The 26143-nt window shown below is 43.0% G+C and overlaps 2 long non-coding RNA genes across 2 annotated transcripts; both read left to right on the forward strand.

Moving 5' to 3' along the window:
- The first annotated feature begins 110 nt into the window (after window positions 1-110).
- Window positions 111-3233, forward strand: LOC135492086 (uncharacterized). The gene is made up of 3 exons (XR_010448020.1): window positions 111-159; window positions 2037-2181; window positions 3108-3233. It is a non-coding gene; the product is annotated as an uncharacterized LOC135492086 (long non-coding RNA).
- A 1556-nt stretch (window positions 3234-4789) lies between these two features.
- On the forward strand, window positions 4790-6227 carry LOC135491977 (uncharacterized). The gene is made up of 2 exons (XR_010448003.1): window positions 4790-4909; window positions 5833-6227. It is a non-coding gene; the product is annotated as an uncharacterized LOC135491977 (long non-coding RNA).
- Window positions 6228-26143: the final 19916 nt, after the last annotated feature.

The raw sequence follows: 26143 nt of genomic DNA on the forward strand, positions 1-26143 counted from the left end.
AAATGACGAATGCTGGTTTTCTATTTTGGTCAAAATATTATTCTGCAGCCTCACAGTGATGACATCATCGTGATCGTCTGTGACCACGACGACTGTGGCCGGTAGCTTCGAAACTTTCGATTTTTCGTTTAAATTACGAAATTAGTTCTTCTTTGGATGGTGAGTTAAAATAAGAGATGTCATAGCTCATACATGTGCCAAATTTGATACCTTTCTTGAGATATCGAAGGAATATAAACGATTTTTTTGCAGGCCGGCCGGTGCGCTGAAAGAAAATTGACGGTAGCATGCATTTTTGGCAGCCTGGATTTTGATCTGTGCCCGAAAAAAAAACACCGATCCAACGTTCGACTTCACCAAGTTTCACTGTTGGCAATGTTTTTGTATTCTGTATTTAATTCCACGTCTATTAAACTGAAGTGTGCGGACGTTTTGACCAGTTTTGGGTGGAAAAATCGTGTTCAAACTGATTACAAAAATGAATACATTGCTTCTATGTCTAACGCGCATGCGCGGGGAACCATGTGTTTTGAGTACGGGGGTCACAGCAGTGCCTGGATGGGCTTGTGTGCGTACATTTTCGTGATTTAAAAAAATTCAATGATTTTCATCAAACTTTGCAGAAGTGTAGTTCTATATCTTGTCAATGTCATAAGTGAATTTTAGAAATTTCCAATGATATCAAATTGTTTTATTAGCGTTTTTGTGAGACTTGCCAGAATAAATGAAATGAAATGAAAATATGACAGGATGGAGGGGGTGGGGCGTATTTACTGCTTGTGACGAGGGAATATCTTTCCGAACCCGTAAAATCTAGAAAAGGAGTTCCTCTTTCAAAAGTGACCGGAATCCTGTTAGTTGATATCATTCAAAAATCAAAAAAGCCTAAATTGATGTTTGCAAACCAAATAACTAACATGCCAGGCAGTATTTCGGCATGACTTTTTAAAGATTTCATCACATTTGTCCCATGGTACCACTGAACAGTTAATAGTGATTGTTGGGAGGGAGAAGGGACCATATGGCCCTACATATTTATGCTGTAAAAAGTAATTTCCCCAGTGCATCTAGCATGTATGACTATGCATGCCCCCCCCCCCCCCCATGCAGCAGAAGGTTGATTTAGCAATTCCATGGGCTTTTGCAGGCAATGCTCTTAGTAAATGGGAAATTAAGATCTCCCGTGCGGGCCAGTCATTTTGATAGAAATAACGACCCTTTGTTGGCTTTTTCCGGGAAACAGATGTGCGTACTCCCCCAGTGTCACAACCTCAAAGCAGATCCAGTGTTTAGTTCTCAACTGCTTACCTCTGAGACAGGACCTTATCACAACCTCGAAGCAGATCCAGTGTTTAGTTCACAACTGCTTGTCCCTGAGACAGGACATTGTCATCACCTCAAAGCAGATCCAGTGTTTAGCTCACAACTGCTTATCCAGTATTTATGTCTCAATTGTTTCTCTCTGACTCTGAGACAGGACATCGCCCCAGCCAACCTCCTATTGCTCTCTGACACAGGACATTGTCACAACCTCAGAGCCGATCCAGTGTTTAGTTCACAACTGCTTCTCTTCGAGACAGGACATTGTCACAACCTCAAAGCAGATCCAGTGTTTAGTTCACAACTGCTTATCCCTGAGACAGGACATTGTCATAACCTCAAAGCAGATCCAGTGTTTAGCTCACAACTGCTTATCTCTGAGACAGGACACTGCGACAACCTCAAAGCAGATCCAGTGTTTAGATCACAACTGCTTATATCTGAGACAGGACTTTGTCATCACCTCAAAGCAGATCCAGTAATTAGTTCACAACTGCTTTTCTCTGAGACAGGACATTGTCACAACCTCAAAGCAGATTCAGTATTTATGTCTCAATTGTTTCTCTCTGAAACAGGACATTGTCACAACCTCAGAGCAGATCTAGTGTTCAGTTCTGCAACTGTTTCCCTCAGAGACAGAACCTCTGAGCAGATCTAGTACTCGGTAGTCACAACCATGTTGCATATTGATTCTAACCCCTACTGTCGCATTCCAGGACAAAAGTTCAACCATCGCTCATATGGTCCTACAGGTGAAACTGAAAGCTCCCACTGCCCATGAGAATACGCAAGAGAATGGCAACTTCTTGATGTTCTATGCCCAGCACGTATATTCAGCAACCTGGGTGATAATTTTCTGCAGTAAGTATTGAAATCGAAAGACATAAAAAATCATCCTTATGATTACTGAGTTGCACTGAGGGAGATTTTGGTCTCGCGAGGACAAAGTCACAATCAGATTGTTGGGAAAAACACCTCAAGTCTTTGATGGTAATTGTGAGGCAATGAGGAAAGACCCAGGCCTATTATTTTGTCCTTGAGTTTGTTTTCAGCTGGATGATTATCTTTGCAGTCCATCATGCCATGCAATGTGCAACAGCATATCATCAACTCTCACGAATAATGAGACAGTTCTACACCTTTTGATTAGGGATGTCCATAGTCTAACATTGCAGCCTTGTTTTCATTCTGTCCCACAGACATAATATCATTAAAGTTGGAATCATTAATATGTCACACTGTGAACTGCTATTCGGCTGTCTTTCAACACTCGGCAGTATAGGTTTACACTTTGCTGTGTTTATTATTAATTGCAGGACAAGTACGAGGGAGGTCTCAATGTTTGAATGGCAGCTGTAAAGGTTTATAATTCTTCCCCTGAGCACAAGTGTTGCTTTGTCTTCACCATCCTCCTCCTCGAATCCTTTAAAAAAAAATGGAGATTCAGAATTGACAACCAAAGGTCACAACTCTGTATATCTTTGCCTGTCCTCAATCCTAGACAGGTCCTAGGAAAACCTTGGAGTCCGTCATAAAAGGCACCAACCCACATGTCTATCTTCACTCGTCTCCAACTCTATAGTCCGATGCTAAATAAGTACAACCTTGGTTCTGAATGTATGTCTTTGAACGTCTCCAGTCTAGGTTGAGTTCTGGTAAGTACAACCTAGGGATCAATCCCAAAAGACCCAACCCTGGTCTATCTGTCTTCCTGGTAAGTTTATTCGTATTTCTGGTAAGATCCTAGTGAAGACCTTTTGTAACTCGATGATGTTCATCTTCTGCAGGTCCAAGAAGTGTGTCTTGAACGGAACAGGTGAGGCTTCCCAAGATGGTGATGGATTGGCAACTGGAGAATGTTCGAGGCATACGATGGAGGGGACGATGCCTTACTTGCTGGATGGACGCCATAGCCTGTGATGCAGAGAGCACGGAAGTTCAAGAGCAAGAGAGGTGTTGACACAGACAGCTCAGAACTGTTATGCCTGGAGGGCTGTGGTGTACAGTTGACATAGAAATGTAAAGTCGCAGGAGTGAGTGGTCCAAGACTGGAAAACGTTCAAAAACAGCACCTGAGCAGAGTAAAATTGGAGACTTTGGCCAGGATCTTGGCAACAAGATACAACGTGGCCAACTGTTGGCAGCTCAAAACTGGAGCCAAGCAGGTCTGATCAGGTAAGTCTTAATTATGAAAATATAAGTGTAATAAATAGCATTGCATGGCTAATGAAATGTATTACAAAAGGAATTGTTGACCATGGAGAAAACCTAAGCTGTTGGCATTGTTTAGTTCGCAACTGCTTATCTCTGAGACGGGACACTGTCACAACCTCAAAACAGATCCAGTGTTCAGTTCACAACTGCTTCTCTCCGAAACAGGACATTGTCACAACCTCAAAGCAGATCCAGTGTTGAGTTCACAACTGCTGATCTCTGAGACAGGACATTGTCACAACCTCAAAGCAGATCCAGTGTTTAATTCTCAACTACTACTCTCCGAGACAGGACATTGTCACAACCTCAAAGCAGATCCAGTGTTTAATTCACAACTGCTTATCTCTGAGACTTGAGATTGTCATCACCTCAAAGCAGATCCAGTGTTTAGTTCACAACTTTGTCTCTCCGAGACAGGACATCGTCACAACCTCAAAGCGGATCCAGTGTTTGGTTCACAACTGCTTTTCTCAGCGACAGGACATTGTCACAACCTCAAAGCAGATCCAGTGTTTAGTTCACAACTGCTTATCTCTGAGACAGGACATTGTCACAACCTCAAAGCAGATCCGGTGTTTAGTTCATGACTGCCTCTCTCCGAGACAGGACATTGTCACAACCTCAAAGCAGATCCAGTGTTTAGTTCCCAACTGCTTATCTCTGAGACAGGACATTGTCACAACCTCAAAGCAGATCCAGTATTCATGTCTCAATTGTTTCTCTTGGAGATGGGACATCGTCCCAGCCAACCTCCTATATCTCTCTCAGACAGGACATTGTCACAACCTCCGAGCAGATCCAGTGTTTAGTTCTCCACTGCTTATCTCGGAGACCGGATGATATGGACACAGCCTCAGAGCAGATCCAGTGTTTAGTTCTCAACTGCTTCTCTCCCTGACAGGACACTGCCACAACCTCAAAGCAGATCCAGTTTTTAGATCACAACTGCTTATATCTGAGACAGGACATTGTCACAGCTTCAAAGCAGATCAAGTAATTAGTTCACAACTGCTTATCTCTGAGACAAGACATTGTCACAACCTCAAAGCAGATTCAGTATTTTTACTCAATTGTTCCTCTTTGAGACGGGGTGTTGTCACAACCTCGGAGCAGATCTAGTGTTCAGTTCTGCAACTGTTTCTCTCTGAGACAGAACCTCTGAACAGATCTAGTACTCGGTAGTCACAACCATGTTGCATATTGATTCTAACCCCTACTGTCGCATTCCAGGACAAAAGTTCAACCATCGCTCATACGGTCCTACAGATGAAACTGAAAGCTCCCACTGCCCATGAGAATACGCAAGATAATGGCAACTATGTGATGTTCTATGCCTAGCACGTATATTCAGCAACCTGGGTGATAATTTTCTGCAGTAAGTATTGAAATCGAAAGACATAAAAAATCATCCTTATGATTACTGAGTTCAACAGAGGGAGATTTTGGTCTCGCGAGGACAAAGTCACAATCAGATTGTTGGGAAAAACACCTCAAGTCTTTGATGGTAATTGTGAGGCAATGAGGAAAGACCCAGGCCTATTATTTTGTTCTTAAGTTTGTTTTCAGCTGGATGATTATCTTTGCAGTCCATCATGCCATGCAATGTGCAACAGCATATCATCAACTCTCACGAATAATGAGACAGTTCTACACCTTTTGATTAGGGATGTCCATAGTCTAACATTGCAGCCTTGTTTTCATTCTGTCCCACAGACATAATATCATTAAAGTTGGAATCATTAATATGTCACACTGTGAACTGCTATTCGGCCGTCTTTCAACACTTGGCAGTACAGGTTTACACTTTGCTGTGTTTATTATTAATTGCAGGACAAGTACGAGGAAGGTCTCAATGTTTGAATGGCAGCTGTAAAGGTTTATAATTCTTCCCCTGAGCACAAGTGCTTTGTCTTCACCATCCTCCTCCTCGAATCCTTTAAAAGAAAATTAAGATTCAGAATTGACAACCAAAGGTCACAACTCTGTATATCTTTGCCTGTCCTCAATCCTAGACAGGTCCTAGGAAAACCTTGGAGTCCGTCATAAAAGGCACCAACCCACATGTCTATCTTCACTCGTCTCCAACTCTATAGTCTGATGCTAAATAAGAACAACCTTGGTTCTGAATGTATGTCTTTGAACATCTCCAGTCTAGGTTGAGTTCTGGTAAGTACAACCTAGGGATCAATCCCAAAAGACCCAACCCTGGTCTATCTGTCTTCCTGGTAAGTTTATTCGTATTCCTGGTAAGATCCTAGTGAAGACCTTTTGTAACTCGATGATGTTCATCTTCTGCAGGTCCAAGAAGTGTGTCTTGAACGGAACAGATGAGGCTTCCCAAGATGGTGATGGATTGGCAACTGGAGAATGTTCGAGGCATACGATGGAGGGGACGATGCCTTACTTGCTGGATGGACGCTATAGCCTGTGATGCAGAGAGCACGGAAGTTCAAGAGCAAGAGAGGTGTTGACAGTGACACAGACGGCTCAGAACTGTTATGCCTGGAGGGCTGTGGTGTACAGTTGACATAGAAATATAAAGTCGCAGGAGTGAGTGGTCCAAGACTGGAAAACGTTCAAAAACAGCACCTGAGCAGAGTAAAATTGGAGACTTTGGCCAGGATCTTGGCAACAAGATACAACGTGGCCAACTGTTGGCAGCTCAAAACTGGAGCCAAGCAGGTCTGATCAGGTAAGTCTTAATTATGAAAATATAAGTGTAATAAATAGCATTGCATGGCTAATGAAATGTATTACAAAAGGAATTGTTGACCATGGAGAAAACCTAAGCTGTTGGCATTGTTTAGTTAGCAACTGCTTATCTCTGAGACAGGACACTGTCACAACCTCAAAACAGATCCAGTGTTCAGTTCACAACTGCTTCTCTCCGAAACAGGACATTGTCACAACCTCAAAGCAGATCCAGTGTTGAGTTCACAACTGCTGATCTCTGAGACAGGACATTGTCACAACCTCAAAGCAGATCCAGTGTTAAGTTCACAACTGCTTTTCTCAGCGACAGGACATTGTCACAACCTCAAAGCAGATCCAGTGTTTAGTTCACAACTGCTTGTCTCTGAGACAGGACATTGTCACCACCTCAAAACAGATCCAGTGTTTAATTCTCAACTGCTGATCTCTGAGACAGGACATTGTCACAACCTCAAAGAAGATCCAGTGTTTAGTTCACAACTGCTTATCTCTGAGACAGGACATTGTCATCACCTCAAAGCAGATCCAGTGTTTCGTTCACAACTGTTTATCTCTAGCTGAGACAAGACATTGTCACAACCTCAAAGCAGATCCAGTGTTTAGTTCACAACTGCTTATCTCTGAGACTGGACATTGTCATCACCTCAAAGCAGATCCAGTGTTTAGTTCACAACTGCTTGTCTCTGAGACAGGACATTGTCACAACCTCAAAGCAGATCCAGTGTTTAGTTCACAACTGCTTATCTCTGAGACTGGACATTGTCATCACCTCAAAGCAGATCCAGTGTTTAGTTCACAACTGCTTATCTCTGAGACAGGACATTGTCACAACCTCAAAGCAGATCCAGTGTTTAGTTCACAGCTGCTTTTCTCTGCGACTGGACATTGTCACAACCTCAAAGCAGATCCAGTGTTTAGTTCACAACTGCTTGTCTCTGAGACAGGACATTGTCACAACCTCAAAGCAGATCCAGTGTTTAGTTCACAACTGCTTATCTCTGAGACTGGACATTGTCATCACCTCAAAGCAGATCCAGTGTTTAGTTCACAACTGCTTATCTCTGAGACAGGACATTGTCACAACCTCAAAGCAGATCCAGTGTTTAGTTCACAACTGCTTATCTCTGAGACTGGACATTGTCATCACCTCAAAGCAGATCCAGTGTTTAGTTCACAACTGCTTATCTCTGAGACAGGATATTGGCACAACCTCAAAGCAGATCCAGTATTCATGTCTCAATTGTTTCTCTTTGAGATAGGACATCGTCCCAGCCAACCTCCTATGTCTCTCTCAGACAGGACATTGTCACAGCCTCCGAGGGGATCCAGTGTTTAGCTCTCCACTGTTTATCTCGGAGACAGGATGATATGGACACAGCCTCAGAGCAGATCCAGTGTTTAGTTCTCAACTGCTTCTCTCCCTGACAGGACATTGTCACAACCTCAAAGCAGATCCAGTGTTGAGTTCTAGACTATTTATCTCGGAGAAAGGATGACATTGACACAACCTCAAAGCAGATACAATGTTTAGTTCTCAACTGCTTATCTAAGACAGGACCTTATCACAACCTCAAAGCAGATCCAGTATTCGTATCTCAATTGTTTCCCTCTGAGACAGGACATTGTCACAACCTAGGAGCAGATCCAGTGTTCAGTTCTGCAACTGTTTCTCTCCGAGACAGAACCTCTGAGCAGATCTAGTACTCCGCAGTTCCAACCATGTTGCATATTGATTCTAACCCCTACTGTCGCATTCCAGGACAAAAGTTCAACCATCGCTCATATGGTCCTACAGAAAAAATTAAAGGTCCCACTGCCCATGAGAATATGCAAGAGAATGGCAACTTCTTGATGTTCTATGCCCAGCACGTATATTCAGCAACCTGGGTGATATTTTTTCTGATGTAAGTATTGAAATGGAAAGACATAAAAAATCATCCTTATGATGACTGAGTTGCACGGAGAGATGTTGGTCTTGTGAGGACAAAGTCACAATCACATTGCTGGGAAAAACATTAAAATGAAAATTGAAATAACTAAATAATGACTTTATTATTAGAATTTTTTTAATGTCTGGGATCTTGTTTTTTTAACCCTCAACATATTTCATGAGTATCAAGCATGTTTCAAACCTAGATATATGGCCTTTAAGTCTACCATAGTACTTGTGAGGCAATGAAGAAAGACCCAGACCTACTATTTTGTCGTTAGGCTTGTTTTCAGTTGGGTGATTATCTTTGCAGTCCAGTCCAGCATTGCTCCGTTCTTTCATAAACCCAGCTTTAGCTGTCACCATGATGCTACAGGTTATTAGTCTCCGGCTTTGAGCTGGAGACTTATGTTAGTAGGGATTCTTCTCCCTAGAAAATTATTCCGGCACACTCTTTTCCCAGGTGGACCTGGCGTATGCACGTACGTAATGGAATGCACTGTAAGTGTAAGCGGCAGCTAGATTCAACCTTGTCCGCGAAATGAACATAGTCTGGGTTCCAAGGTGATGTCCCGTATGAAAATACACGGAGGTATGCATGTGAAACGGAACTCGCCGCTTACAGCAATACCAATAAAGGAAATTATTCTGAAAGTGTTCTTTCCCTTGCTTCCGATTGCCTCGTATTGTAATATTTCTGTGTCTAGGATTGAAATTGGATCAGCCCTTATTTTGATACCGCTATTCAATCAGTTGTTTCGCCACAAATCATAGCTGAAAATCATAGCCTTGGTACCGCTGGCCACCGTCACATGGCAGGGTGTTGATACCCCGGGGAATTCCTTGATCAATCGTCCCCGGTGGAAGATGCGTATGGAAATACACTGAGCAATACATGTAAAGAATTGAACGGCACGAGGATACCGCATGTGTTTCATTCATGTCGTTCATGTCATTCTTCTTTGCCATCTTCCAAGTTTCATGCAAATTTCTCATGATCCTAATAATGTCCCCCCCCTCAAAGCCGGAGACTCCAGAGTCTGGCAAGACTCGACTGAAAATTCTAGTTGTAAGCATCTTCTGGGGCGGGGGGGGGGGGGGGTTAAAAATCTGCCTGCAGGATCAAGAAACAAGATGGATCTCAAACACCCACGAGCAGGGCTTAAGGGTTGGGGAGGAATCAGAATTGTATTTCTTGATGGACTGGTGTCTGGCTTTCACGGAATTAAACTTCCTGGCTCTTCACAGTCATTCCAATGAGACTTGAATAGAATTCTTCCCTGGTGAAAATCACCTCCAAACACAGAGCGTGTCAGTCCCAGGCCACATGTAATGTCTTGATGTTTTTTCAAGCCCAAGACCGTCTCGTACCTCAAATATGCCATTCGGTGGTGCCATGCAGCTTCAGTGGCCTTAATGTTAACTAATTCTTACTGTTCCTCCAAAAGAAAACTTTGTTTACTCATATACTGTCCAAAGCAAATAGCTGTGGCCTATTAAAAACGAAATTAGTTAGAAAACTATAGTATACATGTGTACTATCGCTTTTGATCTTCAGGATGAATTGGCCAGAAACTTGAGGTAAAAGTCACCAGGATGCACAGAGATCACCAGAAATTGCAGCAATGGCCACCAATTTGTGGGGAGGCATACATGAACAGGTGGCTTGTGCTGATGGGAGCAGATGACTATGGATGGAAGGAGATATGGCTGACAGATGGAAACAAGCAGCTTACAGATGGGAGCAGATGACTTTTGGATGGTTTGCGGGTGGGAGCAGATGGCACATCGAGGGGAGAATTGTGCTCTGTAGTATATGATTTGAAAAGTTGTAAATCGGTTATTGGAGTAAAGATTGTGAAATGGAATATCCCCACCTGGTATTTTAGAATCTGCATACCAGTAATTATATGCAGACTTTAGTTTTGCTTTGAAGCAATTTCAGTGCCACTTGTGAAGCAGTGGCAGTGTTCAGGTCTTGCCTGCCTCGATGACAATCTGCATACCAGTAATTATGTGCAGACTTGGCTCTTTTTTTTGGAGCAGTACAGTTGCAAGATAAATCCTGTTTGTAATTTTATAAATCAGTTGCTCATTAAGGGCTTACGAAGGTTTTGATGCCTTGCTGGCTTATCTGCATACCAGTAAATATGTGCAGATTCATTTCTTGCTTTGAAGCAATATCGTTGCTACACTCCTAAAGCAGTGGCAATGTTCAGGTCTGTTCTGCCTTGCGGGCAAATCTGCATACCAGTAATTATGGGCAAACTTGGCTTTTCCAGAGATTGTAGGACTGGGTCCATTGAATGTAACAAAAATAATCGATGCCTATTTACAAATGAAATGAAGAGTCTGCATTTTGATGCAACTCCATATAACTGTCGGGTGATTTCGCTCTGAACTTGTGACACTCTGATCGGTCTGAAATAATCATTATCCCGCCCCTCTGGGAAACATTTGCAGCCAGATTGCACCATTGCCTGTTACTGTCTGAGAGATGGCAATGTCAGGGGTTCATGACGGTGGTTAAACCTATTGCGAATGGGCAGCACAATTGGGTGTAGGATATTCATAAACCATTGCACACTCCTGAATCTGCGGTGGGTTGGTACCCCACGCTACGTAAGGAGTAGGTTTGTGGGTAAAACTTGGTCCACGCGAATGGGTCGTGCCTTAAAAATGATGAGAAGTTGCGAATTGACGCCCTGTGAAGTGTCCTTCGACCAGCTAGTGCTAATCCGGTCACTGTCTCCAGGTCACCATGCCTCGGTCAATGAGCGGGCGAAGCACCCAATGGCTCCGTCAGGAGTACATCGTCAACTTCAGCCCGTAGACAAACCGGTACGCGCACAAATATCTTAGCTGAGAGTGGGGGACATCAGTAAAGTGCTTCTCATCGGGGTAATACAGTACCACTGTATACAATGACCCCATTTTTTGTTGGATTCATTTCCACTGAGGAGTGGTCGATAATGAGAGTTTCGGGCCAGTCTGATTGTCACCAGTCCAGAGGGAAAATACCTGATAGTTATGTGGCTTTCCCTCAAACTGTATACTCTTTCATGTCAATTGTAAATTAGTGTTGCTCGGTAGTGTTCAGGGTCTTTTTGTCGAACAGGCACATCTGCATACCAGTAATTATGTGCAGACTTAAGTTTTGCTTTGAAGCAATATCACTGCTACACTTGTGAAGCAGTGGCAGTGTTCAGGTCTTGCCAGCCTCGATGACATATCTGCATACCAGTAATTATGTGCAGACTTGGCTCTTTTTTTGGAGCAGCACAGTTGCAAGATAAATCCTGTTTGTAATTTTATAAATTAGTTGCTCATTAAGGGCTTACAAAGGTTTTGATTCCTTGCTGGCTTATCTGCATACCAGTAAATATGTGCAGATTCATTTCTTGCTTTGAAGCAATATCGTTGCTACACTCCTAAAGCAGTGGCAATGTTCAGGTCTGTTCTGCCTTGCGGGCAAATCTGCATACCAGTAATTATGGGCAAACTTGGCTTTTCCAGAGATTGTAGGACTGGGTCCATTGAATGTAACAAAAATAATCGATGCCTATTTACAAATGAAATGAAGAGTCTGCATTTTGATGCAACTCCATATAACTGTCGGGTGATTTCGCTCTGAACTTGTGACACTCTGATCGGTCTGAAATAATCATTATCCCGCCCCTCTGGGAAACATTTGCAGCCAGATTGCACCATTGCCTGTTACTGTCTGAGAGATGGCAATGTCAGGGGTTCATGACGGTGGTTAAACCTATTGCGAATGGGCAGCACAATTGGGTGTAGGATATTCATAAACCATTGCACACTCCTGAATCTGCGGTGGGTTGGTACCCCACGCTACGTAAGGAGTAGGTTTGTGGGTAAAACTTGGTCCACGCGAATGGGTCGTGCCTTAAAAATGATGAGAAGTTGCGAATTGACGCCCTGTGAAGTGTCCTTCGACCAGCTAGTGCTAATCCGGTCACTGTCTCCAGGTCACCATGCCTCGGTCAATGAGCGGGCGAAGCACCCAATGGCTCCGTCAGGAGTACATCGTCAACTTCAGCCCGTAGACAAACCGGTACGCGCACAAATATCTTAGCTGAGAGTGGGGGACATCAGTAAAGTGCTTCTCATCGGGGTAATACAGTACCACTGTATACAATGACCCCATTTTTTGTTGGATTCATTTCCGCTGAGGAGTGGTCGATAATGAGAGTTTTGGGCCAGTCTGATTGTCACCAGTCCAGAGGGAAAATACCTGATAGTTATGTGGCTTTCCCTCAAACTGTATACTCTTTCATGTCAATTGTAAATTAGTGTTGCTCGGTAGTGTTCAGGGTCTTTTTGTCGAACAGGCACATCTGCATACCAGTAATTATGTGCAGACTTAAGTTTTGCTTTGATTAGCAATATCACTGCTACACTTGTGAAGCAGTGGCAGTGTTCAGGTCTTGCCTGCCTCGATGACATATCTGCATACCAGTAATTATGTGCAGACTTGGCTCTTTTTTTGGAGCAGTACAGTTGCAAGATAAATCCTGTTTGTAATTTTATGAATTAGTTGCTCATTAAGGGCTTACGAAGGTTTTGATGCCTTGCTGGCTTATCTGCATACCAGTAAATATGTGCAGATTCATTTCTTGCTTTGAAGCAATATCGTTGCTACACTCCTAAAGCAGTGGCAATGTTCAGGTCTGTTCTGCCTTGCGGGCAAATCTGCATACCAGTAATTATGGGCAAACTTGGCTTTTCCAGAGATTGTAGGACTGGGTCCATTGAATGTAACAAAAATAATCGATGCCTATTTACAAATGAAATGAAGAGTCTGCATTTTGATGCAACTCCATATAACTGTCGGGTGATTTCGCTCTGAACTTGTGACACTCTGATCGGTCTGAAATAATCATTATCCCGCCCCTCTGGGAAAAATTTGCAGCCAGATTGCACCATTGCCTGTTACTGTCTGAGAGATGGCAATGTCAGGGGTTCATGACGGTGGTTAAACCTATTGCGAATGGGCAGCACAATTGGGTGTAGGATATTCATAAACCATTGCACACTCCTGAATCTGCGGTGGGTTGGTACCCCACGCTACGTAAGGAGTAGGTTTGTGGGTAAAACTTGGTCCACGCGAATGGGTCGTGCCTTAAAAATGATGAGAAGTTGCGAATTGACGCCCTGTGAAGTGTCCTTCGACCAGCTAGTGCTAATCCGGTCACTGTCTCCAGGTCACCATGCCTCGGTCAATGAGCGGGCGAAGCACCCAATGGCTCCGTCAGGAGTACATCGTCAACTTCAGCCCGTAGACAAACCGGTACGCGCACAAATATCTTAGCTGAGAGTGGGGGACATCAGTAAAGTGCTTCTCATCGGGGTAATACAGTACCACTGTATACAATGACCCCATTTTTTGTTGGATTCATTTCCGCTGAGGAGTGGTCGATAATGAGAGTTTTGGGCCAGTCTGATTGTCACCAGTCCAGAGGGAAAATACCTGATAGTTATGTGGCTTTCCCTCAAACTGTATACTCTTTCATGTCAATTGTAAATTTAAGTGTTGCTCGGTAGTGTTCAGGGTCTTTTTGTCGAACAGGCACATCTGCATACCAGTAATTATGTGCAGACTTAAGTTTTGCTTTGATTAGCAATATCACTGCTACACTTGTGAAGCAGTGGCAGTGTTCAGGTCTTGCCTGCCTCGATGACATATCTGCATACCAGTAATTATGTGCAGACTTGGCTCTTTTTTTGGAGCAGTACAGTTGCAAGATAAATCCTGTTTGTAATTTTATGAATTAGTTGCTCATTAAGGGCTTACGAAGGTTTTGATGCCTTGCTGGCTTATCTGCATACCAGTAAATATGTGCAGATTCATTTCTTGCTTTGAAGCAATATCGTTGCTACACTCCTAAAGCAGTGGCAATGTTCAGGTCTGTTCTGCCTTGCGGGCAAATCTGCATACCAGTAATTATGGGCAAACTTGGCTTTTCCAGAGATTGTAGGACTGGGTCCATTGAATGTAACAAAAATAATCGATGCCTATTTACAAATGAAATGAAGAGTCTGCATTTTGATGCAACTCCATATAATTGTCGGGTGATTTCGCTCTGAACTTGTGACACTCTGATCGGTCTGAAATAATCATTATCCCGCCCCTCTGGGAAAAATTTGCAGCCAGATTGCACCATTGCCTGTTACTGTCTGAGAGATGGCAATGTCAGGGGTTCATGACGGTGGTTAAACCTATTGCGAATGGGCAGCACAATTGGGTGTAGGATATTCATAAACCATTGCACACTCCTGAATCTGCGGTGGGTTGGTACCCCACGCTACGTAAGGAGTAGGTTTGTGGGTAAAACTTGGTCCACGCGAATGGGTCGTGCCTTAAAAATGATGAGAAGTTGCGAATTGACGCCCTGTGAAGTGTCCTTCGACCAGCTAGTGCTAATCCGGTCACTGTCTCCAGGTCACCATGCCTCGGTCAATGAGCGGGCGAAGCACCCAATGGCTCCGTCAGGAGTACATCGTCAACTTCAGCCCGTAGACAAACCGGTACGCGCACAAATATCTTAGCTGAGAGTGGGGGACATCAGTAAAGTGCTTCTCATCGGGGTAATACAGTACCACTGTATACAATGACCCCATTTTTTGTTGGATTCATTTCCGCTGAGGAGTGGTCGATAATGAGAGTTTTGGGCCAGTCTGATTGTCACCAGTCCAGAGGGAAAATACCTGATAGTTATGTGGCTTTCCCTCAAACTGTATACTCTTTCATGTCAATTGTAAGTGTTGCTCGGTAGTGTTCAGGGTCTTTTTGTCGAACAGGCACATCTGCATACCAGTAATTATGTGCAGACTTAAGTTTTGCTTTGATTAGCAATATCACTGCTACACTTGTGAAGCAGTGGCAGTGTTCAGGTCTTAATTGCCTGCCTCGATGACATATCTGCATACCAGTAATTATGTGCAGACTTGGCTCTTTTTTTGGAGCAGTACAGTTGCAAGATAAATCCTGTTTGTAATTTTATGAATTAGTTGCTCATTAAGGGCTTACGAAGGTTTTGATGCCTTGCTGGCTTATCTGCATACCAGTAAATATGTGCAGATTCATTTCTTGCTTTGAAGTAATATCGTTGCTACACTCCTAAAGCAGTGGCAATGTTCAGGTCTGTTCTGCCTTGCGGGCAAATCTGCATACCAGTAATTATGGGCAAACTTGGCTTTTCCAGAGATTGTAGGACTGGGTCCATTGAATGTAACAAAAATAATCGATGCCTATTTACAAATGAAATGAAGAGTCTGCATTTTGATGCAACTCCATATAATTCTCGGGTGATTTCGCTCTGAACTTGTGACACTCTGATCGGTCTGAAATAATCATTATCCCGCCCCTCTGGGAAAAATTTGCAGCCAGATTGCACCATTGCCTGTTACTGTCTGAGAGATGGCAATGTCAGGGGTTCATGACGGTGGTTAAACCTATTGCGAATGGGCAGCACAATTGGGTGTAGGATATTCATAAACCATTGCACACTCCTGAATCTGCGGTGGGTTGGTACCCCACGCTACGTAAGGAGTAGGTTTGTGGGTAAAACTTGGTCCACGCGAATGGGTCGTGCCTTAAAAATGATGAGAAGTTGCGAATTGACGCCCTGTGAAGTGTCCTTCGACCAGCTAGTGCTAATCCGGTCACTGTCTCCAGGTCACCATGCCTCGGTCAATGAGCGGGCGAAGCACCCAATGGCTCCGTCAGGAGTACATCGTCAACTTCAGCCCGTAGACAAACCGGTACGCGCACAAATATCTTAGCTGAGAGTGGGGGACATCAGTAAAGTGCTTCTCATCGGGGTAATACAGTACCACTGTATACAATGACCCCATTTTTTGTTGGATTCATTTCCACTGAGGAGTGGTCGATAATGAGAGTTTCGGGCCAGTCTGATTGTCACCAGTCCAGAGGGAAAATACCTGATAGTTATGTGGCTTTCCCTCAAACTGTATACTCTTTCATGTCAATTGTAAATTAGTGTTGCTCGGTAGTGTTCAGGGTCTTTTTGTCGAACAGGCACATCTGCATACCAGTAATTATGTGCAGACTTAAGTTTTGCTTTGAAGCAATATCACTGCTACACTTGTGAAGCAGTGGCAGTGTTCAGGTCTTGCCAGCCTCGATGACATATCTGCATACCAGTAATTATGTGCAGACTTGGCTCTTTTTTTGGAGCAGCACAGTTGCAAGATAAATCCTGTTTGTAATTTTATAAATTAGTTGCTCATTAAGGGCTTACAAAGGTTTTGATTCCTTGCTGGCTTATCTGCATACCAGTAAATATGTGCAGATTCATTTCTTGCTTTGAAGAAATATCGTTGCTACACTCCTAAAGCAGTGGCAATGTTCAGGTCTGTTCTGCCTTGCGGGCAAATCTGCATACCAGTAATTATGGGCAAACTTGGCTTTTCCAGAGATTGTAGGACTGGGTCCATTGAATGTAACAAAAATAATCGATGCCTATTTACAAATGAAATGAAGAGTCTGCATTTTGATGCAACTCCATATAATTGTCGGGTGATTTCGCTCTGAACTTGTGACACTCTGATCGGTCTGAAATAATCATTATCCCGCCCCTCTGGGAAAAATTTGCAGCCAGATTGCACCATTGCCTGTTACTGTCTGAGAGATGGCAATGTCAGGGGTTCATGACGGTGGTTAAACCTATTGCGAATGGGCAGCACAATTGGGTGTAGGATATTCATAAACCATTGCACACTCCTGAATCTGCGGTGGGTTGGTACCCCACGCTACGTAAGGAGTAGGTTTGTGGGTAAAACTTGGTCCACGCGAATGGGTCGTGCCTTAAAAATGATGAGAAGTTGCGAATTGACGCCCTGTGAAGTGTCCTTCGACCAGCTAGTGCTAATCCGGTCACTGTCTCCAGGTCACCATGCCTCGGTCAATGAGCGGGCGAAGCACCCAATGGCTCCGTCAGGAGTACATCGTCAACTTCAGCCCGTAGACAAACCGGTACGCGCACAAATATCTTAGCTGAGAGTGGGGGACATCAGTAAAGTGCTTCTCATCGGGGTAATACAGTACCACTGTATACAATGACCCCATTTTTTGTTGGATTCATTTCCACTGAGGAGTGGTCGATAATGAGAGTTTCGAGCCAGTCTGATTGTCACCAGTCCAGAGGGAAAATACCTGATAGTTATGTGGCTTTCTTTCAAACTGTATACTCTTTCATGTCAATTGTAAATTAGTGTTGCTCGGTAGTGTTCAGGGTCTTTCTGTCGAACAGGCACATCTGCATACCAGTAATTATGTGCAGACTTAAGTTTTGCTTTGGAGCAAGAAAGTTGCTAATCCTTCATGTATTTGTATTTTCATGATTGCACGACATATTAACATAGGCTTGGTATGAAAGCACAGATTTCTCACTGGCTCAGTCTGCGTACCAGTATTTATGTGTAGACCTGATTTTTGTTTTGGAGCAGTTGTTTCTTCACTCCAAAAAAGCAGTGGCTGTGTTCAGGCACAAGTTCTTTCTCATGGATTCTGTCATCTCTATAAACTTCTATCACTGCATACATGTAGAATTTAGTGTAAATTGGGACAGTTAATTGCAAATTTGTTTCGTGATCGATTGTTAAATACTGTGTCTGTTGCCAAAATTTAATGGCTTATGCCTTAAAGTTGAAATGATGGCCCTTTTTAAAATTTGTTTTTGATGGTACCTTTATAAAAATGTCATGGTTTACTGTAGACGATTGCATGATAATTCTTATAATTATTGTAAGATTATTCAGAATAAAACATCACCTGTAAACCGCATTCTCCATTTTTTGGCAAAACCACTTCAGGATTGGAGCTCCTGAGCAATTGTGTAGACACAGAATTCAATTGATTTGACTGACGGACTGCTCCATTCCTGTTCCGGTTTATGCAATAGCATCGGTGTTAGTTGAAAGTAGTACCAGTGTTTTTTCAGCCCCGAGGTTCCTTGACCACAAGCTATACTGAATTGGGATCTTGTTGCAGAAGTACAACTGCATATTCCAATATTAAATCTTATGAAGGGCAAAGTACATGGTGTATATTGACTGGAAGACGACACAACCAGTCACAATATTGTCTATGGCACAAGCTGAACCACTGGTGTTGGGATCTTGTTGCAGTAGTACAACTGCATATTCCCATAGTGAAACTTAAGAAGGACCATGTACATGGTATATATTCACCAGAAGATGGCACAACTAGTCACAATAGTGTCTTGCCACAAGCTGAACTATATTGGGATCCTTTTTCAGTTTCATGTCGTCTCACAACCTCCAAGGACCAGAATGAAATCCTTGACCAGGCATTTTACAGTAGTGGAAATGCTATGCCATGCAAAATAATCTGATCGACATAAAGCTCATGTTGTCCCTAAACCCCCCCCCCCCCCCCGAAGGTTTCTTCCTGCCGTGAGACAGCACTACTGTCGCCTCAACTAAATTGACAGTCTGTCTTCTCACATTTTCATAAATGTCAGGCTAAATGTTAAGGACCAAGTTTCATCCCCAGGGGTCATTCCCACAGAAGGGGTATGCACATAATTACTTCTTCGTCCACGTGGAAATTTTTTTAAGGCCCCTTATGGCAGTGAGTAGCTCCAGTGCAGGCAAGCTCCACATCATGGTGAAATTGTGGGTGGTTGTGCCATCTTCTGGTTATTACTGGCCATGTGCACAAGTTTTAATATTGAAATATGCAGTTGTACGTGTACTATAGTCCAGCTTGAGGCAAGGGAACCCTTGTGCTGACAAGAGACACTATTCTGACAGGTTGTGCTGTCTTCTGGGAATATGTGCAGTTGTATTATTGCAACAAGATCCCAATACAGTTCAGCATGTGGCAATGGAACATTGGTGCTGAGGCGACACTATATTTGCTAGCTGTGCCGTCTTTAGGTTATTACAGGCCAAGTGCTAAAGTTCTCATATGAGAATTATGCAGTTGAACTACTGCAACAGGATCCCAATTCAGTTCGGCTTGAGGCAAAAGACACTATTGTGACTGATTGTGCCGTCTTCTGGTAGATATACACCTTATACATGGCCCTTCATTAGTTTCAATATGGGAATATGCAGTTGTACTACTGCAACAAGATCCAATATAGTTCAGCTTGTGGCAAGACACTATTGTGACTAGTTGTGCCATCTTCTGGTGAATATATATACCATGTACATGGTCCTTCTTAAGTTTCAATATGGGAATATGCAGTTGTACTACTGCAACAAGATCCCAACATGGTTCAGCTTGTGCCTCAGACAATATTGTGACTGGTTGTGTCGTCTTCCAGTCAATATACACCATGTACGTTGCCCTTCATAAGATTTAATATTGGAATATGCAGTTGTACTACTGCAACAAGATCCCAATTCAGTATAGCTTGTGGTCAAGGAACCTCGGGGCTGAAAAAACACTGGTACTACTTTCAACTAACACCGATGCTATTGCATAAACCGGAACAGGAATGGAGCAGTCCGTCAGTCAAATCAATTGAATTCTGTGTCTACACAATTGCTCAGTAGCTCCAATCCTGAAGTGGTTATGCCAAAAAATGGAGAATGCGATTTACAGGTGATGTTTTATTCTTAATAATCTTACAATAATTATAAGAATTATCATGAAATCGTCTACAGTAAACCATGACATTTTTATAAAGGTACCATCAAAAACAAATTTTAAAAAAGGGCCATCATTTCAACTTTAAGGCATTAGCCATTAAATTTTGGCAACAGACACAGTATTTAACAATCGATCACGAAACAAATTTGCAATTAACTATCCCAATTTACACTAAATTCTACATGTATGCAGTGATAGAAGTTTATAGAGATGACAGAATCCATGAGAAAGAACTTGTGCCTGAACACAGCCACTGCTTTTTTGGAGTGAAGAAACAACTGCTCCAAAACAAAAATCAGGTCTACACATAAATACTGGTACGCAGACTGTGCCAGTGAGAAATCTGTGCTTTCATACCAAGCCTATGTTAATATGTCGTGCAATCATGAAAATACAAATACATGAAGGATTAGCAACTTTCTTGCTCCAAAGCAAAACTTAAGTCTGCACATAATTACTGGTATGCAGATGTGCCTGTTCGACAAAAAGACCCTGAACACTACCGAGCAACACTAATTTACAATTGACATGAAAGAGTATACAGTTTGAAAGAAAGCCACATAACTATCAGGAATTTTCCCTCTGGACTGGTGACAATCAGACTGGCCCGAAACTCTCATTATCGACCACTCCTCAGCGGAAATGAATCCAACAAAAAATGGGGTCATTGTATACAGTGGTACTGTATTACCCCGATGAGAAGCACTTTACTGATGTCCCCCACTCTCAGCTAAGATATTTGTGCGCGTACCGGTTTGTCTACGGGCTGAAGTTGACGATGTACTCCTGACGGAGCCATTGGGTGCTTCGCCCGCTCATTGACCGAGGCATGGTGACCTGGAGACAGTGACCGGATTAGCACTAGCTGGTCGAAGGACACTTCACAGGGCGTCAATTCGCAACTTCTCATCATTTTTAAGGCACGACCCATTCGCGTGGACCAAGTTTTACCCACAAACCTACTCCTTACGTAGCGTGGGGTACCAACCCACCGCAGATTCAGGAGTGTGCAATGGTTTATGAATATCCTACACCCAATTGTGCTGCCCATTCGCAATAGGTTTAACCACCGTCATGAACCCCTGACATTGCCATCTCTCAGACAGTAACAGGCAATGGTGCAATCTGGCTGCAAATGTTTCCCAGAGGGGCGGGATAATGATTATTTCAGACCGATCAGAGTGTCACAAGTTCAGAGCGAAATCACCCGACAGTTATATGGAGTTGCATCAAAATGCAGACTCTTCATTTCATTTGTAAATAGGCATCGATTATTTTTGTTACATTCAATGGACCCAGTCCTACAATCTCTGGAAAAGCCAAGTTTGCCCATAATTACTGGTATGCAGATTTGCCCGCAAGGCAGAACAGACCTGAACATTGCCACTGCTTTAGGAGTGTAGCAACGATATTGCTTCAAAGCAAGAAATGAATCTGCACATATTTACTGGTATGCAGAAAAGCCAGCAAGGCATCAAAACCTTCGTAAGCCCTTAATGAGCAACTAATTTATAAAATTACAAACAGGATTTATCTTGCAACTGTACTGCTCCAAAAAAAGAGCCAAGTCTGCACATAATTACTGGTATGCAGATATGTCATCGAGGCAGGCAAGACCTGAACACTGCCACTGCTTCACAAGTGTAGCAGTGATATTGCTTCAAAGCAAAACTTAAGTCTGCACATAATTACTGGTATGCAGATGTGCCTGTTCGACAAAAAGACCCTGAACACTACCGAGCAACACTAATTTACAATTGACATGAAAGAGTATACAGTTTGAGGGAAAGCCACATAACTATCAGGTATTTTCCCTCTGGACTGGTGACAATCAGACTGGCCCGAAACTCTCATTATCGACCACTCCTCAGTGGAAATGAATCCAACAAAAAATGGGGTCATTGTATACAGTGGTACTGTATTACCCCGATGAGAAGCACTTTACTGATGTCCCCCACTCTCAGCTAAGATATTTGTGCGCGTACCGGTTTGTCTACGGGCTGAAGTTGACGATGTACTCCTGACGGAGCCATTGGGTGCTTCGCCCGCTCATTGACCGAGGCATGGTGACCTGGAGACAGTGACCGGATTAGCACTAGCTGGTCGAAGGACACTTCACAGGGCGTCAATTCGCAACTTCTCATCATTTTTAAGGCACGACCCATTCGCGTGGACCAAGTTTTACCCACAAACCTACTCCTTACGTAGCGTGGGGTACCAACCCACCGCAGATTCAGGAGTGTGCAATGGTTTATGAATATCCTACACCCAATTGTGCTGCCCATTCGCAATAGGTTTAACCACCGTCATGAACCCCTGACATTGCCATCTCTCAGACAGTAACAGGCAATGGTGCAATCTGGCTGCAAATGTTTCCCAGAGGGGCGGGATAATGATTATTTCAGACCGATCAGAGTGTCACAAGTTCAGAGCGAAATCACCCGACAGTTATATGGAGTTGCATCAAAATGCAGACTCTTCATTTCATTTGTAAATAGGCATCGATTATTTTTGTTACATTCAATGGACCCAGTCCTACAATCTCTTAAAGAGCCAAGTCTGCACATAATTACAGGTATGCAGATTTGCCCGCGAGGCAGAACAGACCTGAACATTGCCACTGCTTTAGGAGTGTAGCAACGATATTGCTTCAAAGCAAGAAATGAATCTGCACATATTTACTGGTATGCAGATAAGCCAGCAAGGCATCAAAACCTTCGTAAGCCCTTAATGAGCAACTGATTTATAAAATTACAAACAGGATTTATATTGCAACTGTACTGCTCCAAAAAAAGAGCCAAGTCTGCACATAATTACTGGTATGCAGATATGTCATCGAGGCAGGCAAGACCTGAACACTGCCATTGCTTCACAAGTGTAGCACTGAAATTGCTTCAAAGCAAAACTAAAGTCTGCATATAATTACTGGTATGCAGATTCTAAAATACCAGGTGGGGATATTCCATTGTACAATCTTTACTCCAATAACCGATTTACAACTTTTCAAATCATATACTACAGAGCACAATTCTCCCCTCGATGTGCCATCTGCTCCCACCCGTAAACCATCCAAAAGTCATCTGCTCCCATCTGTAAGCTGCTTGTTTCCATCTGTCAGCCATATCTCCTTCCATCCATAGTCATCTGCTCCCATCAGCACAAGCCACCTGTTCATGTATGCCTCTCCACAAATTGGCGGCCATTGCTGCAATTTCTGGTGATCTCTGTGCATCCTGGTGACTTTTACCTCAAGTTTCTGGCCAATTCATCCTGAAGATCAAAAGCGATAGTACACATGTATACTATAGTTTTCTTAACTACATGTAATTTCGTTTTAGGCCACAGCTATTTGCTTCGGACAGTATATGAGTGAACAAAGTTTTCTTTTGGAGGAACAACAAGAGTTAGTTTACATTAAGGCCACTGAAGCTGGCACCACCGAATGGCATATCTGAGGTACAAGACGGTCTTGGGCTTGAAAAAACATCAAGACAATACATGTGGCCTGGGACTGACACGCTCTGTGTTTGGAGGTGATTTTCACCACGAAGAATTCTATTCAAGTCTCATTGGAATGACTGTGAAGAGCCAGGAAGTTTAATTCCCTGAAAGCCAGACACCAGTCCATCAAGAAATACAATTCTGATTTCTCCCCAACCCTTAAGCCCTGCTCGTGGGTGTTTGAGATCCATCTTGTTTCTTGATCCTGCAGGCAGATAATTGCAACTTATTAAGAATTTGAAAATACATTTTTAACCCCCCCCCCCCCCCACCACCCCAGAAGATGCTTACAACTAGAATTTTCAGTCGAGTCAGGGAGGGGGGGGGGGGGACATTATTAGGAACGCGAGAAATTTGCATGAAACTTGGAAGATGGCGAAGAAGAATGACATGAACGACGTGAATGCCATGTATGAAACACATGCAGTATCCTCGTGCCGTTCAATTCTTTACATGTATTGCTCAGTGTATTTCCATACGCATCTTCCACCGGGGACGATGTTGATCAAGGAATTCCCCGGGGTATCAACACCCTGCCATCTGACGGTGGCCAGCGGTACCAAGGCTATGATTTGTGGCGAAACAACTGATTAAATAGCGGTATCAAAATAAGGGCTGATCCAATTTCAATCCTAGGCGCAGAAATATTACAATACGAGGCAATCGGAAGCAAGGGAAAGAACACTTTCAGAATAATTTCCTTTTTTGGTATTGCTGTAAGCGGCGAGTTGCATACCTCCGTGTATTTTCATACGGGACATCACCTTGGAACCCAGACTATGTTCATTTCGCGGACAAGGTTGAATCTAGCTACCACTTACACTTACAGTGCATTCCATTACGTACGTGCATACGCAAGGTCCACCTGGTAAAAGAGTGTACAGGAATAATTTTCTAGGGAGAAGAATCCCTACTAACATAAGTCGCCAGCTCAAAGCCGGAGACTAATAACCTGTAGCATCATGGTGACAGCTAAAGCTGGGTTAATGAAAGAACGGAGCAATGCTGGACTGGACAGCAAAGATAATCACCCAACTGAAAACAAGCCTAACGACAAAATAGTAGGCCTGGGTCTTTCCTCATTGCCTCACAAGTACAGTAGTACTATGGAAGACTTAAGGTGTTTTTTCCCAGCAATCTGACTGTGACTTTGTCCTCACGAGACCAAAATCTCTCGCCGTGCAACTCAGTAATCATAAGGATGATCTTTTATGTCTTTCCATTTCAATACTTACAGCAGAAAAATTATCACCCAGGTTGCTGAATATATGTGCTAGGCATAGAACATCAAGCAGTAGTTGCCTTTCTTTTGCGTAGTCTCATGGGCAATGCGGGGAGCTTTCAGTTTCATCTGTAGGACCATATGGCAATGGTTGAACTTTTGTCCTGGAATGCGACAGTAGGGGTTAGAATCAATATGCAACATGTTTGGGACTACCGAGTACTAGATCTGCTCAGAGGTTCTGTCTCAGAGAAACAGTTGAGAACTAAACACTGTATCTGCTTTGAGGTTGTGTCAATGTCATCCTGTCTCCGAGATAAAACAGTTGAGAACTAAACACTAAATTTGTTTTAGGTTGTGTTAAATGCTTCTGGGTCAATGATAAAAATGCACTTTCTAATACAGTAAAAAAACAATGACATGAATAAAAAAAATTGACCCAGAAGACCCCTTAAGGCCACTGAAGCTGGCACCACTGAACGTCACTTCCGAGGTACGAGATGGTCTTGGGCTTGAAAGAACATCAAGACATTACATTTGGCCTGGGGCTGACACGCTATATATATTGGATAAAATGAAATAAAATGTAAGTTCACATTGCATAATCTATTTCAGTGCAACGCAGCAATGATGAGGATGATTTGTTATGCCCTTTATGAGTTGCTTTAGCTTTCCATTACAACAATGGCCTGTTCTTGAAGGAAGAGGTAGTTTGGTACAATTTGAGCCCACAAAAAATGCACTTTTATGTCCATCTGATTATACCAATAAAGACCAATCACTCACCAACCTTTTGATTCCCTGAAATAGGTGTGCCACATTCCACATTTTAATGGGGTGTACAAAAGATCTGCTAGAAATCAAGCTAGCTTGATTTCTAGCAGATCTTTTGTACACCCCATTAAAAGGTGCAACAGTCAAATGCCCAAATGAAATAGACCCTTCTGCTGCATGCCGACCAAGGCACTGTCAGAACAACTGGGGCTGTTCCCCCCAGGCTGTAACACAGTAACTAGACAAGTCTGATACAGATGAGCTCGATCATCATATTCATTCTCTTAAATGTTCAAGTCTTTTGCATATTTAAGGAGATGCCCCAGTCCCCCCCTCCAAGACATCCTAATTTAGGTCTAAAAGAGATGCACAGTTGCACCGATAAAGGAAATTAGCTAAGCTGTTGAATCTCAATGCCCCATCAATTAGGAAAAATATCAGTCTTGCACCCCAAAACTGCTAATTGGCATGAGGCGGGGCTGTGCGTATTGATTGGCACCGCCTGTCAGGATCAAGGAAAAGTTGTGATCAATCAAGGATGAGTTGTGATAGCGGTCAAACCTGTTGTCTTTAAAAATGATTCTAAAATTGTCATTTTTCACTCAAATTCAAAATTCAAAATGGCTATTCTGTTATAAATATTACATTTGTTGACGAACTGTCTCTAGTTACAAAAAGAAGCATTGCAGCAATATGTAACATTTTCTTCTTTAGCGGGCAGGTCAAATTTTCATGATAGGCCCTACAGTACATAAAAATCCATCTACTTGAAAATCTTGCCATAGACCCCTGCAAAAGTCGT

This window comes from Lineus longissimus, chromosome 8 (assembly GCF_910592395.1).
Source record: "Lineus longissimus chromosome 8, tnLinLong1.2, whole genome shotgun sequence".
In the NCBI taxonomy this organism is placed as follows: Eukaryota; Metazoa; Nemertea; class Pilidiophora; order Heteronemertea; family Lineidae; genus Lineus; species Lineus longissimus.